The sequence below is a fragment of the Rhyacophila brunnea genome, unplaced genomic scaffold (assembly GCF_057557595.1).
Source record: "Rhyacophila brunnea isolate RB1 unplaced genomic scaffold, BYU_Rbru_1.0 scaffold_8, whole genome shotgun sequence".
Lineage (NCBI taxonomy): Eukaryota > Metazoa > Arthropoda > Insecta > Trichoptera > Rhyacophilidae > Rhyacophila > Rhyacophila brunnea.
In genome coordinates, this window is record NW_028233350.1 from 39,434,844 (window position 1) to 39,444,152 (window position 9,309).

Consider the following 9,309-nt stretch of genomic DNA (forward strand, 5'->3'; position numbering starts at 1 on the left):
TTCAAAAAAAAAAACAAGAAAGAAAAAATCAAAAGAATTAATAACTTGAAATTGCTTACTTATAAAACTTTCTACCACGTGAAAAAATAACAACAAACTGCTGTCATTGTCTTACTGTACCAAAGTAATTACTTGGCGAGATAATGAAAATATATGTACATTGTTAGAGAACAATATTTAATGCAGGTTTTTGAGAAAATATACCTGCTCAAATAGATACAGACAACGTAATAAATGATAGCTACGTCCAAGGTATGCCTTAATATGTATAGATTATAGTGGTAAAGACTTCTTACTAAGTGATTATTTAGCGCATATTTTTAAAATATCTACTGCGAAGACATTTAATGTTTACTTTGACTTATAAAGAAATCGTACTTCTATATTTGATCCTTAGAACATCATATGGACCTCCACAGACTGGAGGTTGAATTAACAAATATTTTTCCTGAGAAATGAATGTTAGTCGCTTGCTCAACTTTGCGTCCAAACACACATTGACATCTGCCTGACTGCATATAAATCTCACGATTATCCAAGCATTATTAGACCCCTTTAAAATCTAAACAAACACGCTGATAACGTCATAAACAATATTCAAAATTGTATGGGTAAACGAACCAAACTTACGGGATAGGTACCAGAAAAATAAAACTGTTCGTTTGTAAAATGTTAATTGTGTAGTAATGGCTGTCTGATATGGAGTCCAACAGCGGTCTTATTTTGAGATTGGTTCAACTTTTGGTTATTGCTCTTTCGATACTGGATTAACGCGATTGCAGAATCCCCGCATTTCCCCACATAAAATCCCACATCCATATATAGGTACCTGCAATAAACATCGAAGCCCGGTCGCACATTGAAAACCGATACGACTGCAACATGTCCGATTTATCGATGTGATTTTTTTGTCATTCAAAAAAGGCACACAACTTAATGTCCTTCCGCACAAAAACATCTGCTTATCGCGTGTATCATATTTCATGCAGTTATAATAACAAAATTGTCGAATCGGCGCACGTGCAGAAACTACTTTTTAATTCGTTTCGGCTAGCCGCGTGACGTCACTGTCCCGGTATGACCGCACCGCATGAACCTATGCGCATGGAAGAGAATGGCATCAAAGTGCCCTGCTTTTGATTTATGACTATATCGCAGTCGAGATTTAGCTACTATTTTTTTCGACTTATACGAGGTATCAATGCGAAGCCCTGCCATTCTGGGCAGTGTTGAACTGTGTGTCCCTGATAACTATCTTAGAAATAGAGACCATCAGTTGTATATTATCCCAAGGTGTAGAACTAACCTGCCACTGGCAATGCCAATTGGAAGGGCGATAACTATGTTCAACGAAATTGCTTCGGGTGTTGATATACTCCACCTACGTGAGGATGAATATAGGTGGACGTTGTTTTATACATTCCTCAAGTAGTGTCTGCTTAACTCATCCGGTGTACTTCCTAGTAGGTACCTATCTAATTTATATTTTTTTGTATTTGAGTACCTTGGTATCAAAGTGGGACATGAGCCATCTGCAATAATTTGCAGGAGAGGCGATTTTTCATTTCATATAAATATTGAAACATAATATATATAAAAAAAATACTTGAGTAATGCTTAGAGGTATAGAATCACATTTATTAAGTTAAATCTAAGATATTCATTTTGTAAATATCAAATATAATCGTTCAAAATTGCTTACGTCCGTTTTTGACACATACTTTTGCGTTTGTCCGTGTTTGATACGCAAACGGCCGTACGTGTCCGCTTTTGACAGAAAGTTTAATTTTTTTAAATAAAATTGCAAGGTAGTTCAGATTTCTTTTATTGACAGAATTTAACAATAAATGAAAAGCCTTAAAATTAATAATCATTTATTTTCTGGAGATAGGTAACAATTCGCAGAAAATTTAAATTTTTTTAAAATAAAATTTCAAGGTAGTTCAGATTTCTTTTATTGAAAAGATTTAACAATAAATGGAAAGCCTTAAAACTAATAATCATTCATTTTCTGGAGATAACAATTCGCAGAAAGCTTAATTTTTTTAAATAAAATTTCAAGGTAGTTCAGATTTCTTTTATTGAAAAGATTTAACAATAAATGGAAAGCCTTAAAACTAATAATCATTCATTTTCTGGAGATAACAATTCGCAGAAAGCTTAATTTTTTTAAATAAAATTTCAAGGTAGTTCAGATTTCTTTCATTGAGAAGATTTAACAATAAATGGAATGCCTTAAAATTAATAATTATTCATTTTCTGGAGATAACAATTCGCAGAAAGTTTAATTTTTTTTAAATAAAATTTCAAGATAGTTGAAATTTCTTTTATTGACAGGATTTAACAATAAATGAAAAGCCTTAAAATTAATAATCATTCATTTTCTGGAGATAATAATTCGACTCCCGCAAGTTCCACGTCATCTCCATCAAGTGTATCAATAGCTTCTAAATTATTCACTTCTTCAAAGCATTCACATGCATGAATATCTTCAGTATATTGTTGGCCATCGATTGGCAAATTATTATTTGTTTCAATTATGTTCTTATACCAATGCAGGGTTTCTATATTCTTCCATTCGAGTCCAAAATGTTTCGAAAGTAGAGAATTTACATCGTTTATCTTGTTTTCATTCAGTTTAACGCCTATAGGAATCGGTGCTGGATTTACTGCATCGTATGTTTTATTCTTTTTTAGAATTTGCTTCTCTCTCGCGATGTCACAATTGTAAGGTATTTCACCTCTTACCACAATATTATTCTTTTTCGTTTTGCGGAATAAAATTCTCTTGCATTGAGATATTTTGAAATGTAATTGTGCTGTAGATTTTATGTTTATTTTAGCTTCGTCTTTCCAATTATGAGGACTCCAATCTGTACCAATTATTTTCAATGTTCCGTGTGCTTTAAATACATCATGATATTCTTCAATATGTATTATTGTTTTCTTTTTCTTTAAGTCTCTTTCGATAAGACCAAATACCCGATCTGCTGGAAGGAAAGAATGTCCAGTGACTGGAAAAATTATCTCTAGCTTAGTGATTGATGGAGGAGCATTGTTATGAAGCCATTTGGCACACATCGTTACTATTGTTAAATTTTTATTTTGGCCAGCACACCCATCTGCTACCAACCGAACATTTGTGTATCCGTTCAATACTTTTGATTGTAGTTCATTGAAAATGATTGATGCTACTTCATTTGAAGATTTCCTCCCTTGGTTTTCATTCCATGTATAAATTGACACATTTTGTGGTGACAAATTATTTTTTGACGTTCCTGATACGACTGCTAAATTGAAGCAGTAAAATTGTCTCGAGTAATAGGCGGACTGGTCACTAACTTTTGGCAACACAAGGTTTTTCTGGCAATCGAAGGACATAAGAAAACAATCATCGTTTTTCTTCTTCAAATATTCGAAAAAACAGTTTGCTTTTTTTTTGTGTAGAGTAAGTTTAAATATCAAATCTTTTTTCTCATTTTCATCCTTTTCTAATTTCACTTTTTCTTTTAATTCCAAACATGTGCTACATTCATCAGTGCTTGGAGTTGCAAAACTCATATTAAACCGGGTATTAAACAACATCCGAAAGTATGACATTTTTACTTTGAAGTCATCAGTGACGCTATTATTATACATTGACCATATTTTGGTAATGCTTAGATCTGAATCTAAGTAAATTCTTGTACTTCGGTCTCGTTTATAATGTGACTCGATTCCCTTGAGACATTTGGTGAAATCGATGACAGAATTCATCTTGTTTTCAAAAAGTTTATCCTTTCTTGATCCACCCCTTGTTTCAATGGGTACTAACATGTTATTTTTTTTAAACCGTTGGAAGACTCCGATAACTCTATGTTTTGTTATATTTAATGTTGATAAAAACGTGGCCCTGCATACGGGAAGACAATTCCCAGCAGTGTTTATAATGCTGTAATGAAATGTAGCCATTTTTTGTTTTATAAAAACTTTTTGACGGCGTCTTTTTGGTACGAGAGTCCTACAGTATTTCAAAATAAAAGAATCCTGCTTGTCTTTAGCTGGTGCAGAATAAAACGATTCGTGAAACTTCCTTATGTCTTCCATTGTCAATAATCTGCATTGAAGACCACGACGATGGCCGCATTTAGGAAAGGAAGGCACGCCTTTTGCAGAATATCTGGAAAAAATAATATATTTTAGTGTTTTATTCAACTTAGAAACCACGGTTTGAAAAAACATTTTGTTCTTGAACCACCCTTTCCGTGACCATAGTAATGACATGGAGGTAATAGCGTATGTGTAAATGCGTTAACAATGAAAAATACTCGTAAATAACGAGTGAAAATGCGCAAAGGTTAATATTTAAATATTATTATTCTTATAAAAACATAAAATTATGCTTGAGCACATCATATTTTAACAATAAATCGCATTTAAAAAAGATGCATTGTGATCGAAAAAGTTTTGTAGTAGTATTCTGATAGTACTTACTTTAAAGTCTTTTCTTTGGCCCTTTTCCACTCATTGGGCTTAGCTACACGTTTTCTAGCATTCCTTGAGTCCATTTCAGTTCATTAAATATTATACTTTTTCTTGAAAACTATTATAAATGCACTTATTTTGAAAAAAACTGACAGAGAACCTCTATTTTAGAATAATGTTATCAGAGTGCCGAAATCCCGGCAGCCATGACAGTCTGAGAAGATTCCTGCTCAGTGATTGGCTGGCCCTTACCTGCGCGCGCATATAAGTCAAGTGTCCGTTTTTGATATTATACACGAACTTTAAACACAAAAATCTCCATGAAAACGACCGTTTTTGATACTGTCGAAGGCATTGTTGGAAAGAGCATCACTAACACTACCAGAATCAACAAAAACATGAATTTAGTGGAGTGTGGCTTATGTCCCACTTTGATACCAAGGTACTCATTTACATATTTCTACTGTTTAATAATATACTATCTATCTCTACACTGATCTATCTATTTTTTATGTAATACTGTTTTATATTTCTTTGTTTCTAAATGTCATGTTGTGAACGTCTTAAACTTATAATTTGCAATGTCCACAATATGTTAAAAATAAATAAATTGAAATTGAATTAAATTGAGACGATTTTCAATGCGCGACCAGGTTTATTTTAAGCTATGACATGTATAATATAGTGGTTCATATGATAGAGAAGGTTTTTTTAAGAGCATACACATAAGTGAAACGGCAAATAATTTTCAACAGTAGGTGGGACGAAATTTCGCATTAGTCGCCAATCGTCGAGCGGCATCCGAGGTGAGAGCACGGCGTTTTTTTTTGCGATGGCGTCGTAAGAATATATTCTTATATCGTGTAAAGATGACCAAAAAACGTTATGTCTGTACTCGAAAAAGAAAACATGTCAATGAATATATTATTATTATTACTAATATAAGAACAAACATAACACTAAATGGACGCATTTTGATTTTTTATGACAAATTATGTTCCGTTCGGCACGCGTCATTAGCATAATCCGCGCGTCGCATGGTTACGATCGTTGTAGACTATGCCTCAGCTGAGGTATAGCCTTAAGTTATCGCCATTGATAGATGTCGACATTATTGTCATACAATAAATACCACATTGAAATATGGCAGGTTATTAACTCAAGAGAATGTTAAATAATATATACATTAAATCATATGATTGTTTTCGGATGTTGGCCTAAGGCGAATTCTGCGGTCAACCGAGCAATACAATAATAAAATAATTGACATATTTTGACAATGCTTGTAATAGCTACGTGATCGATTAAACTAAATGGTTAGAAACGCAAATATAATATCAGCTGTTTCGTTTGATAACTGTCTTTATAATAGGCGAAATAAGACAAAACGGAATTCTGTATTGGAATAACAAACCACATAGCATGATGATGTATTTATAATAGACATACATACATTCGGAGCAACTCTATTACGCTGTCTTACATGAGAAGCATAAAGACATTCACAAATACAAGTTCTTGCCAAACTGTGTGCTGCGAGGTTCCAGGTGTGCCATAAAAGAAGTCTGTGAATCTCTCTGTAATGCGTATTACACTGAATTCATTTAAGAGAGTCTTTAAGGGAGAGATTTGAATTTCTTCACGAGGATTAGAATCACAGGTAAATTGAAATCTTTCACCAATAAGTTAGACCTGAGGACTATAAAAGTTAAAAACTCACAGCTTGTTTGATTTCCCAGGCGTATAAGCTTTCTCAAACAAATTAAACATTCTCTTAGAAGTGCAAGCTACAGTAGGATACAGCAGGATACATCTCTACACAATTTTCTAAGTATTTTCCATCAAATAAATTCCTCATCAATCTCTCACAAATTACCACGATACACATCTGACATTATCAAAGGAAGACAATTCAATACACTTTAAAAACGATCCAGAGCACAACGCCTCATTTTCTGCGTTAGATTTGACAGCCTTTTAGATTGCGGATTAGAGTCAATATAATTTTTAGCGACCACAACCATTAAGCCTCTGTTGCTATTTGAATCGTCGCATCTTTGCGAATAAGGCTTCTCAGCGCTAAAAAAATGGGAACGACTACAGGCGGTAGATAGGACTGTTTGTTTGCCTATTTAAAAGCTCGTTTTGATGTATTATTTCTCAAAATCAATCTCATTACCTAATAAAAATATGCTGTATGCATCACTACAAGCCTTGGCGGGTCTTGGTCTACTTCAAAAACGTCCTCCATCCTGGACGATCCAGCGCCTACACTCTCTAGTTGCTTTGTCCGAGCATTCTTAAATCTCCTGTGGCGCAGTCCAGCCATGTCAATTTCAGCCATCCAGAGGTCTTCTCTTGCCTTCGAGTGTCGCGTATAATATCCGGCATTTTATACACGTGGCCGATCCGGAGCAGTATCCGCATTTTTATATGTCACGTGATCTTTTTGTCACTATACAGTGTGTACAGCTTCTCATTATACCGTAACTTGACCTCAAAATGCCAATTTCTTGAACAAACCCAAATATTCTTCTCAAAACTCTCATCTCATCCTCATATTTCTCTCATCCTGTTTGCTGAGTGCCAAGATTTCTGATACATACGTTAATACTGGGCGCAGGAGAGTTACATATATATATATTTTTTTTTTTAGAAAAAGAGTATTACGGCATTACAACGATTGCCCAATGCGCCATAATACATAATAAATACAAAATTATAAAAATATCAATTACAAATAACAACTAATATAACAAGAAAGTAGAAAAGACAGCATGTGTTTATGTAAATATTAAAGAAACATGATAATACATAATACAATTATAAATTTAACCTATTTAACACGTCCACAAACATTATATAGTTAATAAAAAATAAATCAACCTTTACGGTGCCATCAAATGAGTTAATCGCACGATACACAGCATCATGAAACATAACATCTGTCCTGCGACGAGTTATCTTGAAGACCGTAGAGTTACGAGTGATATTGGCGGGAACATGAAAATTAATATTTGGCAGTATACATGGATTGTAAATGAACCCACGAAGAAGTAAAAAGAAACGCTTTAAAAGAGCAATCACTTTTCGGGTGGACAGGGATTGCATTGATAGCATACCCAGAAGAAAACGAGTCGGGAAAATCATTTTATTATCATATGAGGTTGCTTTTGTTTTCTTGTGAGAGTGCCTTGTTCTTTAGAAGCCTTTGGATACCAGCACCCGTTGGTGAGGGTGATCCGGCGATCTATATTACCTATTGATAAACAAGAAGATTTTAATTATTAAATATACTTATATGTTTTTCGGGATTTGTATTTAGTGTGCAGTCAGGTAAAAAAGTTTGGCAAACACCGAATTTTATATACAATGTTGTTTTGGGAAAACGTTGTACGATTAGCTTTGTTGTTTTAATAATAAGTAAGAAGGTAGGTAGTTATTATTATAGTTATTATTATTTATTATGAAAGCAATAATATGTTTTCAGTCTTGGAAAATTACTACTCATTTATTGTCGGGTGAGTTAACAAGAACATGATGTTATTCGTAATATTATATTTACCCTAAGAGCCGAGCCACACCGGGCGACTCTGGTCTCGAGACCAGGGCCGGCCCTATGTTAGAACTTGCGAGTGCAAGCTTCCCGGTCGACATGACGTCATATGACATCATTGTGACGTACTACCGGAGTGATAATACTCGTAGCACTCGAGAAAATAACGCTGGTCAGACAGCGGCGTTATTCATTGTCACCATACACATATAGGTGTTTCATCATAATAATATCTACGGTGAGCACTGTGCGCTGGGCGGCATGCCTCGAGCGTGTATTGGCTGACGTCACAATTACGTCATGTCGTCTGGTGACACACGAGTCGATAGTTAGGAAATCGCGGTGCAGGGGCCTTATGTTACAACTTGCGAGTTGAAGTCGCCCGGTCGACATGACGTCATATGACATCATTGTGACGTACTACCGGAGTGATAATAGCATTCGATAAATTAACGCTACTAAAATACTGGCGTTATCCATTGTCCCCATACACAAATAGTTGTTTCAGCATAATAATATCTATGGTGAGCCGTGTGCGTTGGGCGGCTTGCCTCGAGCGTGTATTGGCTGACGTCACAATAACGTCATGTCATCGGGTGACTTCATATCACTAGTTAGAACATAGGGCTGCAGACCGATGTATGCAGTTATATGGACCATGCCATACCTGGTCGCCTAGTAGTCGCGCAAGCAAGCATACATCGGTCTGGTCTCGGCGACTGGTCTCGAGACCAGAGTCGCCCGGTGTGGCTCGGCTCTAACTGTAAAACAGTAGTTATATGTACATTTTTTTAAGCGAATACTGTTTTACGTGCAGTAGGTACGTGACAATTCTTGGGACTCAGTCATGATTTACTCGACAGACAAATTAAAAATCAAAGGCGGCTGGTCGATATATAAACCTTTCAATTAGCATGCGCGCACGTGGCCGATCGCGCCATTCCGGGCATCGAGTGAGAGACGTTTTTTACCGATATAATATTGAATAAAAATGTAATGTAATACAGTTGAAGATGTACGAAGCCAAACCACATACTCTGGGAATGTCCGAGAATGTGCTTCGAGAGGGAAGAGATGCTTAAATCGGTCCAATCAGCTGTTGGGCCCGTCGGGCCATCCGACCTGGTCGCCACATAGTCCAATTATATTGCTTTTTGCGGACGTGAAGATCTCTTAGTTTTGTTTGCCCGTATTTTTTAGCTTATTTTGTGTATCTTATATAATATCATTTATGTCTGTTAAGTCTCTGTGCATTTCTCTCCCGTGATACTTTTTATTAAATTATGTCT

The 9,309-nt window shown here is 35.3% G+C and overlaps 1 long non-coding RNA gene across 1 annotated transcript; it reads right to left on the bottom strand.

The window, feature by feature from the left end:
* Positions 1–2,312: 2,312 nt before the first annotated feature.
* On the bottom strand, positions 2,313–4,652 carry LOC147064212 (uncharacterized). Its single transcript, XR_015071985.1, has 2 exons — positions 4,474–4,652; positions 2,313–4,159 (listed from the first exon to the last, which is right to left on the bottom strand). It is a non-coding gene; the product is annotated as an uncharacterized LOC147064212 (long non-coding RNA).
* Between the last annotated feature and the right edge of the window lie 4,657 nt (positions 4,653–9,309).